Source organism: Zalophus californianus, chromosome 12, assembly GCF_009762305.2.
Source record: "Zalophus californianus isolate mZalCal1 chromosome 12, mZalCal1.pri.v2, whole genome shotgun sequence".
Classification (NCBI taxonomy): Eukaryota; Metazoa; Chordata; class Mammalia; order Carnivora; family Otariidae; genus Zalophus; species Zalophus californianus.
In genome coordinates, this window is record NC_045606.1 from 102,678,955 (window position 1) to 102,689,138 (window position 10,184).

The window sequence follows — 10,184 nt, forward strand, 5'->3', positions numbered from 1 at the left end:
GCGCACACACACACACACACACACACACACACACACACACCACAAATTGCAGTATTTTAACAAAGTAGAGGCTGCCACAGTGTTCTTAATAAAATATTGCTCTTACAGGGTCATTCTGCTCTACCAAAATTTGTAAAATCACCACAAAACCAAATAATTTTATGTTTAACGCTTCTCTTTAAACTGAATTTGCAACCGCATTCAGAAGGGTGCCAGCAATATCAGCTTCAACAGGACGAACTCCCAGAAGTTTTTCCCTGCATCCTGAATTGGGAAAGTCGAGCCGCAGTCACAGTTTATTAAGGTGATCTCCTCTTGGAAGCACCTGATTACAGTGGTAGAAAGCTTGTCACTCAGCTATTTGAAAAGTTCTGCGGCTGCTCAGGAAACAGAGCATTAACACCATGACGTGCTGCGTCTCGCTCGCACAGGAAATCTTGGAAGAAGAAATGAATGGGATCCACTCAGAAGAGCAGTCCTCTGGTGGAAAGGAAAACTGGTTTGCAGGATGAAATGAAGATACACTTTCTGCAACTGTATCATCAATGTGTTCCTCAAATAACTCCTCAGGTGGGAGGCCCGTGCTGATTTTGTTCAGTAGATTTGCTCTGCTTCCCTGTGATCAGTGAGCTCATTTTGACTTTAGAGACTGGGGTGAGGCATCACCTCTGAACCTCAAATCTGGTCCCTAGCTCCCTAATGCAGACGGCTGATTTGCCTCTTGGAATCTACCCCGTTGTTCTGCACTCCTGGCTGGGACACCCGTCTCTTACTGGATTTGCGCACGTATTTCGCCTTCCTAAACTACCACCAGCCCTCGGGGGCCCTTTCTCTGTGACTTCCCTGTGACCCCATCCTGGCCAGCAGTGCTCTCCCCACCTGGGCGTGTGGCCTCCCATTTGCCTCCCTCGCTCACTTGCTCAGTGCTAAGTCTGGACCTCGATCTGGCCTTTCTCCCGGCTTAGCCTTAATCCGTGGTGGTAAACCTCTGCTTCCTGCTCTCCTAATAGATAATGGAAAGCTGGTGTCTTTCAAGGAAATGGTCAGCAGACAAAATAGGCTGATAATTAATTTGGGCAGTTTGAGGATTTTTTGGACAATGATATAGGCCACTTTTAAAACCTACTGTTCACAAATGCTCTTCCAATGAACGTGACAACTGTCAGTTTGTGTGCTGTCCAGAAAAGTGGGCCCCAACCTTTGCCAAGTAACCCTGGAGGCAGGAGATGTTTTTCTCGGGGAGTTTCCTTTCATTATTAAGTGATCGTGCAGGTGAAATCACTTATTGCTGTTGTGACATGGGTCTGGTGAGAGGCAGGTCTGCTCTTGGTCCACCTGTTGGCAGGATGTGGGTGGTATGTTAGTTCCTGACCTGACGACTGAGATGTAAGACCGCGTCACTCCAGGGGCCCTACGATGCCCTGCAGGAGCCCAGTACTGACTGCCTCGACGAAGCTGGACAGAGATCCAGCAACAACGCTTAGGTGTAAGCGTGGTTCAGAGTTTACAAAACACATTCATAAACCTATGGAAGCCCCCCCACCACCCTGAAAAAGGGAAAAGGTAAAAGTATATTTCTTAAAAGCACTAAGCAAGGTCAGATCAGGAAGCCATGCTATCAAGACCCTAGGCTCCTAGTCCAAGGCTGATTGGTGATATCCTTCCAGACTCAGGGATGGTTGCAGAACGGTTGGTTTGAGATTACCAGAAAGAAAGACCCCTCCTAAAGCAATCCGCACTGCCCGGAGATCCTCCTCTGTCAAGGGAAGAAGCAAAGAGGGCATTCTAGCTGGGGTTGTTTTAAGGGACCAGCCAGTCATAGGTTATAGAAGGGAGAAACTTTCCCAAAGGGGTTGGATCTTTCTTGCATCCAGACCATGCATCTCATATCTGTTATTTTTAGCAGGAAGAAATGGGACCTGAGCGCCAGGTAGATGTTGTGCTGGCATCCAGGGGAAGGAGTGAAGTGTAGTGGAAGGGAATGAGGAAGAAGGTCCTCGAAGCAGTATGTTGGAGGGTGGGGATTCTTTGGGTTCAATGTGGTGTGAGGGATGGGGCACTGAAGGTGAGTAGGACCAGACACTGGATATGGGTTCGCAAAGCAATGTCAGCATCCTGTGTTTCTTCTATGCCGTAGAAGACACACATCTCTTAAAGGAAATGAACTCAAGGAAAACCTGCACTCCAGACTTTACATAAACATTACCCAAACTACGAGGCTCACATTGTGCTTGGCCTACAACGAAACTCTGGAGAAGACAGGGCCCCACCTCACATGCTGCAGGCAGAGGACTAGGGAGAGACAGAGCAATACTCAGCCCCTGATTTCGACAGAAAAGAGGCTCATCCTAGGCACTGCTGAGGAAGCAGGATCTGATGTTGACCCACTACAGACCACAGAAGGCTGACGAGCAAATTCCAGAAGAAAACAAACCTGCACAGCAATGCCTTCCAGCAGGTAATGACATTCCTGTCTTCATCCACTTACTGCTGTCCCCTGTCCCGTGGGTGTGTGCCTAAGCCTCAACCAGTATTAGCAATGGAAGGGAGTGAGCCCAGCAGCAGAGTCTGGGCTTTAAGGGAGACTCTGTACCTTCCAATGCCAGCTCTTCCACTGACTGCCTGGGTGATCTTGGAATCAGGCTCCTCATCTGTAAAATGGGTATAAGACCTCTGTGGGTCCCTCAATAGATAAAGGTATAAGATGACCTATTAAGCTCTGAATCGATTTTTAGTACAGGTATGTCCCAAATATTGCCTCTGGCATAATTAATTTCAACACTGATTTGTTGTTGGCCTGAAATTAAAGTGTAACTGGGTATCTTGTATTTAATCTGGGAACCCTACTGATGTTGCATTCATTACCCTAAACAATTCTCATAGGAAAAGCCTGGCATATTGTGTGCACAGAGCAAGCATTACAATATTAATTACCATTATTTTTATTCTCTAAAGATTATCTGTTACAAACCACTTATGTAGTTTATCAGGAAGCTAAAGTTGAAATGTTTATGGAACTCACACAAGATGGTACAGAGTTCTTTATTTCTCCAAAGATGGAACTCAGATCTGCCGACGCCCAACTGCTGACTTCTCTACAACATCACACTGGTAACAGCAGCTCTAAGTAGACTGTTCTGGAGGGTGTGAGGATCCATCCATAGTTTTCTTTTAATTATTCCTTCTTTGAGCCTAATGCTGGTTCCTTGCTATGTAAAGTGGCCAAAAGACCAACAGAGTCAGCATCGCCTGAGAGCTTGTTAGAAATGCAGAATCAAAGTTCCCTCCTTCATTCGAATCAGGCTTTTAAACAAAATCCCCAAGTGGTTTGTTTGCACATTAACATTTGAGAAACTGCTCTAGCTCAGCTTCTGTCTGTGGCCTTCAGAGCAGGGGTTCTTACTCCTGGCTGTGAATCGGAATCCCCTGAGAGGTGTTAGACCCTCCTGAAGTCCGAGCCGTACTGCAGGGATTTTGGTTTAATCAGCCCAGGGTAGGCCCTGGGAACTGGTGTTTTCTTTCACCTCCCAGGTGAGCCTAATATGCAGTGTTGGCTGAAAACTACTGATTTAAGGAGCCCTCACCCACCCAAGGCCAAAGAAACTGGACGAAAGCCAAGTCTCCAATGACAGATCTTCCCTTTGGCATCGAGAGATTGAATACACATGGACAATGGCCACACCACATGCAAAGTCAGAACCCTGACCCACCGTCTTCAGTGGCCAGCCAGGAAACCAGCGCGTCATCCACAGTGGCCGGCCCAGGAAGCCAGCCTACCACCCGTGAGCCAGACTCGCAGGAAGTCAGAACCCTGTCTCTAGCGACCCGCTCAGGATCCCAAACGAGAACCCCTGTAACGATTGGCCCCCAATGGTCAGAACTTGATGAATACTTCCAGCTTCTCTAATTTTTGCTCCCACTTCCAATGTAAGATCAGAGGGAGAAAACCAAATATGCACCCCTCACTAGTCCTAGGGGATACCTGAGCCTGCCCTTTTCCCACGGCGAGGCTGCCCACCCCTCTGCCTGTCTTCGAGTCGCTGCCAAGAGCAAGAGACGTGACTGACTCGCTTGCCAAGGCAACCCCTGAAGGAACAGCCTTTGCTGGTGCTCACTGGATTGTCCTGCATCTCTTTCCACAGCTGCTGGAGACGAGGTGGATGCGGGGTAGACCCATAGGACAGACTTCGAACACACTCTGAAGTTGATGCTGTCTCCTCTGCTCGTGCCAAACCTGTCTCAGCAAAGAGGAGGATCCCGGTCGGATGAACCCGGTCCCTCCTGCCCTCCTGCTTCCATTTCTTCTCTGTCCCCAGGACCTGCCCCCTTCCGGTCCGTGCTTCCGAGAGTCACTGCGGCCCAGCCGGCCAAGGGCTCTGGAACCCGGCTGAGCTGAGTTCGGCCCTCGGCCCCACTTCGGATGAACTGTAGGACTTTGGGTAAACAAGCAACCCCTCTGGGCCTCGGTTCCTTATCCTCTCCCTTTGCTGTTTTGACAGTTAAGCCAGTTGAAGAACGTAAAGCCCTTCGCCCAGGCCCTGGGGGCTTATCCAGGGCTCTGTGAGTGTTCGCCGCCCTCGGCGTTACTCTGCGGGGTGCTGTTTTTCTCCTCACTTTGTCACTCAAGCAAAGACACAGACTCCCTCCTTCCCAACCCCCCTCCCTGAATCCCAGCATTGTCTATAAAGGAATTCCCTGAAGCTTGGAGGAAAGGGATTCTGCATTGGTCAGCTTTGGCCGCCATGAAAGACCATAAGCTGGGCAGCCTAAGCAACAGAAACTTCTCACAGTTCTGGAGGCTAGAAGTCCAAGATCAAAGTCCGGGCTGATTCGGTTTCTGGTGAGAGCTCTCTTTTGGCTCATATTCACCCACATTCTTTTATCTTCCCATGGCCTTTGTGGAGTGTGTGCGCACAGGAGTGGGGAGGGGGAGAGCTCCCTCTCTGCCGCCTCTTCTTACTCATCTTTTCAGATCAGAGCCCCCACCCTCACGACCTCATGTACTCACAATGACTTCCTTACTCCAAACGCAGCCACACTAGGGGTAGGGTTTCCACACAAACATTTGGGGGAAACATACATTCAGTCCATAACAGAGGCATATGCTAGGTACCCGGGGAGCCACCCAACATGTCTGCCACCGGGCACCCTCGTTCCTCTTCAGTGGGAGCAAGGCTCACTGTCATGCTCTTGAGGAGCTCCTCTCTTCTGATTTCCGGAGTCCCAGGTCCTTCAAAACTTCTGTCATCCAGGCTTTCCAGAGGCTATTATCAATCAATTAACATGAGAACAGTCTGGCCCTGAGAGGGTTCCTTTTACTTCATTAAGGAGAGTTATTCGGCTCTCCTCGTCTCAACACCTCTCTCCCTCGTTCTGATTTTCTTAAATCTTATGAAACAATGGAATCAAAGACCCAGTGAGCTATTGCCATATTCATGCATTCAAACCTATTTATTGAGCTTCCGTGTGCCAGGCATTGTGCTGAGTGATGGGGGATGTAGTGAGTACTCCCGTGGAACTAACACTTGTGGAAGAGTAAGAAATCTGACTTAGACTGGGCATCAGAAAAGACATATGAGGGAAATGCCCCTTGATCTGAAATCTGAATAATGAATAAAAGGTTGTTTGGCAAAGGCTGTGGGGGACCCGGGATGAGGATTGGAGAGATCATTCCTGACAGAGAAAGATATATTCTCCCTAGCAAATAAAATATCAGAACTTTAAAGGCATGTTAGTCAGGGTCCAGCTGGAAAAACAGAAACCACCTGTCATTCCTTTTTTTAAAAAAATTAATTTTATTTATTTTTAAAGATTTTATTTATTTATTTGAGAGAGAGAGAGAGAGAGAGAGCACAAGCAAGGGGAGGGGCAGGGGGAGAAGCAGACTCCCCACTGAGCAGGGAGCCTGACACTGGGCTCGATCCCAGGACCCTGGGATCATGACCTGAGCTGAAGGCAGACGCTTAACTGACCGAGCCACCCAGGCGCCCCCACCTGTCTTAACCAAAAGGAATTTAATAGAGGAAATTGTTTACTTTGGTAAAGAAAAAGCTAAGGAACCAAACTTAGGGCAGCAAGACAACATAGAGATGAGCAACAGTTGGCAGCTATGCTTAAATTTAAAAACTTACAATTTTTACAAGATTTTTGTACTTTGTACTTTAAAAAACACACCACTAAGAAAGTTAAAATATAAGTCACAGACCGTGAGAAAATATTTGCAAGTCATCTCTCTGGTAAAGGATTGGTATGCATAATATATAAAGAACACTTACAACTCAACTATAACAACAAACAACCCAGTTTAAAAATGGTCAAAAAAACTCTGGTAGTCATTTCTCCAAAGAAGACACATAAATGACTAATAAGCACATGGAAAGGTGCTGAACACCATTATTCATGAGGGAAATTGAATTAGAACCACTTCACACCCACTAAAATTCCCATTAGACTCCTAGAAATTTACTTGAGAGAAATGAAAATGTATGTCTTCACAAAGACTCATGTACGTGAATGTTCTTAGCAGCATTATTCATGATATCCCTGAACTGGAAACAACCCAAGTGTCTATCAACTGGTGAATTCAGAGTTTGGTATAATCATACGATGGAGTGCTATTTGTTAATAAACAGGAATACATTATGGATACATACTACAGCATGGATGGACCTCAACAAAGTCATGTTAATTGAAGGAAGTCAGGCATGAAGACTCCTTATTAAATGTAAATTTACTGAGCCAGAGTGCAGATTGGTGGTTATGGGGATGGGAGTGCTGACTGATTGCAAATATGTGCACAGGAAGTAGGGATGATAGAAATGTTTTCAAGCTGCATTATAGTAATAATGTCTCAACTACAAATTTAATAAAATAGTCAGATTGTATACTTGCGGTGGTTAAGGTGGGGTTAAATCACACCCCCCCAAAGCTGTTACAGTTTCTACATAACATACCTTGTTGCTGTAACTTGAACTCAGCTTCTTCCGTTGACACCGTCATATTATCTTCTCCCTCCTATTTGTTGCTCTTGATGATTTTCCACCCATTTCTGGACAGCCTTGTTGTTCAGTTTCTAGTTAAGTTCATAGGTACCTGAGATACTTCTTTACAACATTATGTTCCTCATTCTGAAAACTGCTTTCCTTCAAGTAATTATTAATCACTATTGTCAAAGGCCATGTCTCATGCCAGCTGGCTACATGTCTCAGTGCTCATGGGCCATTCATCACCAAGGCGACACATCTGTTGTTCTCCCCTGACTTCACTGCCTTGTCAGGTAGAGCATGTCAGCATCCTGTGCCTGCCACCCTGTCTCTAACCCTTTAGTCAGGTCACTTCTTTAACGCAGAGTGAATATAAACCTGACCTTATTCCTCTCTCTGGAGTTTGCAGCAGCAGAGGGACAGTGGCAGGATGGCGCCTTTAATGGCTTTCAGCTCTCCAACAGGATTCTGCCCAGGGTCTGTTATGAACTGAATATGTGCGTCCCCCCAGAACTCATGTGCTGAAAACCTAATACCCAGTGACGGTACTTCGAAGTGGGCCCTTTGGGAAGTGATTATGTTGTGAGGGCAGAGCCCTCATAAGTGGAATCAGGGTCCTTGTTATCGAGGCCCAAGAAAGCTCCCTTGCTCCTTTCTCAGGTGGGGACACAGCAGGAAGGTGTCGTCTGTGAACCAGGAGGCGGGTCCTCATCAGACACCGAATCTGTTGATCATGGACCTCCTGGCCTCCAGAACTGTGAGAAGTCAATTTCTGTTGTTTATATGCCACCCAGTCTACGATATTTTGTTATAGAGACCCGAACAGACTAAGGTACAGGCAAATGGTCTAGAGGGCATCAAGAAGTAAAACCGGGGGTGAGAAAGGGGGCAAAGGGAAAAGTTGGCAAATTCTGTGTCTGGGCTTCTGCTTCAGAGAAACATGAATTTTCTTCTTCCTTTGTTTTCTAGGAGGAAAAGAGGAGAACTTGTCTTCCCACCTCTGAGTCTATCAGGGTGAGATCTGCTATCTTGGGTTGCCCATCATTTATTTTCAAATATTTAACCACACCAACCAACAAACAAAAAGAAAAAAACACTGATTCCCTCCACCTCCTACACACCCTGCAAAGAAAGAAGAATTAACGCTAACTCTCCCGGAAGTATGGAAGAGGCAAAAATTCCATGTGGACCCTGCTACTGTGTGACCGAAGACCCCAAAGACTTTAGAAGGAACCTATGTTCTCGTTCTAGAATCTTCTTCTAGGAAAGAAGGATTTGTCTTCTCGGTCATAGAGGACTTGCATGAGACTGAGTTGCAATAAAAGACCTAATAGGATGTTGGAAAAAATAAATTCTAAATGCTGTGGTTGATGTCCCATCCCACCTTCCCTCGCCGGCTGAAAGGAGACTGAGTGCTGGCATTCCATGAGGGTGCAGAGCGATGTGTTCGATTTCATTATTAATTTAGTAATTGGCCCTTAGAAGCACCTGTAGGCAAAAGTATGTAGAATAACTTTGCCAAAAAACTTATTATCCAAACCAGGATGGGAGCGTGAAAGGAGACGCTATTAGGCATCTTGCCAGGGCCACAGGAACAAGACACACCTGTCTCGGGAAAACAAGGTCACTTCGTCACCTCAGACCTGAGGAACATTCCCGAAAGGCTCATGGCTCTGCCTGGAATCTCCTTTGTCACAGTGACTGAGATTTTTGAGTAGGGCTTAATTTGCTTCGCAAGCAAGCTGGCTGGGTGCGGCGGGAGGCCGGGGTATCGGCAGCCTGGGGCAGCATGAGCGTGGGCGCTGGACAGAGAAGGTGGCGACCAGCACCCATGTAGGGGTGCCCCAGCTCCAGGTGCTTGCAGGGGGGTGGGGGGAGGCCGGACTTCCAGAGACTGGGAGTCCAAGATCCAGGCGTGGGCAGGGCTGCTTCCTCCCGAGGCTGCTCTCCCCAGTGTGTGGACAGCTGTCTTTGACCTGTGTCCTCACACGGTTGTCCCCCTGTGTGTCTGCGTCGTGACCTTCTCTTCTTATTAGGACACCTGTCAGATTGGATCAGGGCCACCCTCCTGACCTCGTTTTACCTTGATCACTCTTTAAACACCCGTCTCCAAATGCCGTTGAATTCTGAGGTTCTGGGTTTAGGGTTCAACATATGACTTTTGGCGGAACACAGGTCAGCGCATAACACTACCTTTGTCACACTCGTGACCAAAGACACAGCACCCGCAGTTAGAGCCCAAGCTCCCCTGTCTTTGCAGTCCCCCCCCCCCCCCCCCCGCCGCCACTTTGTTCCTTCCCCAGTGTGAGCTCAGAGGACTCAGGGGACCTGCGGCGCTGGCCTCCGTGCTCTGGGACAGTGAGGGCGGGGCAGTGAGGGAGGAGGAAGGCGGTGGCCAGTCTCCGAGTCCTGCGAAATGTCGAGAGGGTCTGTGCCTTCAAACCCAGTTCTGTCCCTGTCCCTTCGAATGTGCTCCGCACGGGGAGACCCAGGGGCCACTGCCAGTGTGTGTGGGTGTGTGTGTGGGGGTGTTAGGGCCAGATGCTGCTCGCACAGCCACTGAAGGCACAGACAGCCTCCCGTGCGGTGTGCTCACCCCGAGCAAGCCAAGGGAGCCTCTCCAAGCAGCAGGTGGAGGGGAGCACATTGCAGGTGGCCAGTGGCTGTGCTTATGGGCACTTGCCTGGGGGCATTGCCGTCAGCGCCATGGCCTGAACGAGGGAGGCAAGCCAGCACAGCCCTGGGTCCATGCGCGTTCGGAGCCCACCGATCGCCATGGGAAACACAGGAGAGGGCATGCAAGTGACGAGCAAAGTTGGGAAATAGACAAAGTGACCTAGAGATACAAAGTCCCTGTCAGCTTTTGGCTCCCGCACATGCCGGCAGAGAGGAGCGCCAGTGACGGGTGCAGCATCTTCCCTCGGGGGCCGTGGCTTTGGGGGACTCTAGAGCCCCCACTTCAGTGTTCCCGCTCCAGGGGTGTCTCCCAGCCGGAGCTTCTCGGGCAACGGATCCACGCACTGCCCCAGCTGTGCCCGCTGGCGTAGACTCCCTGCTGCACATACATCTGCCTCCCTGGCTCATCGAGGCACAGCCATGCTGAACGTGAGGCCTCGGTCCAGTCCACGTGGCCCTACTGGTTCAGAGGGTGTCACTGAGGATGACGTGTAACAAAATGGCCTAGGGCCTCACAGAATAACG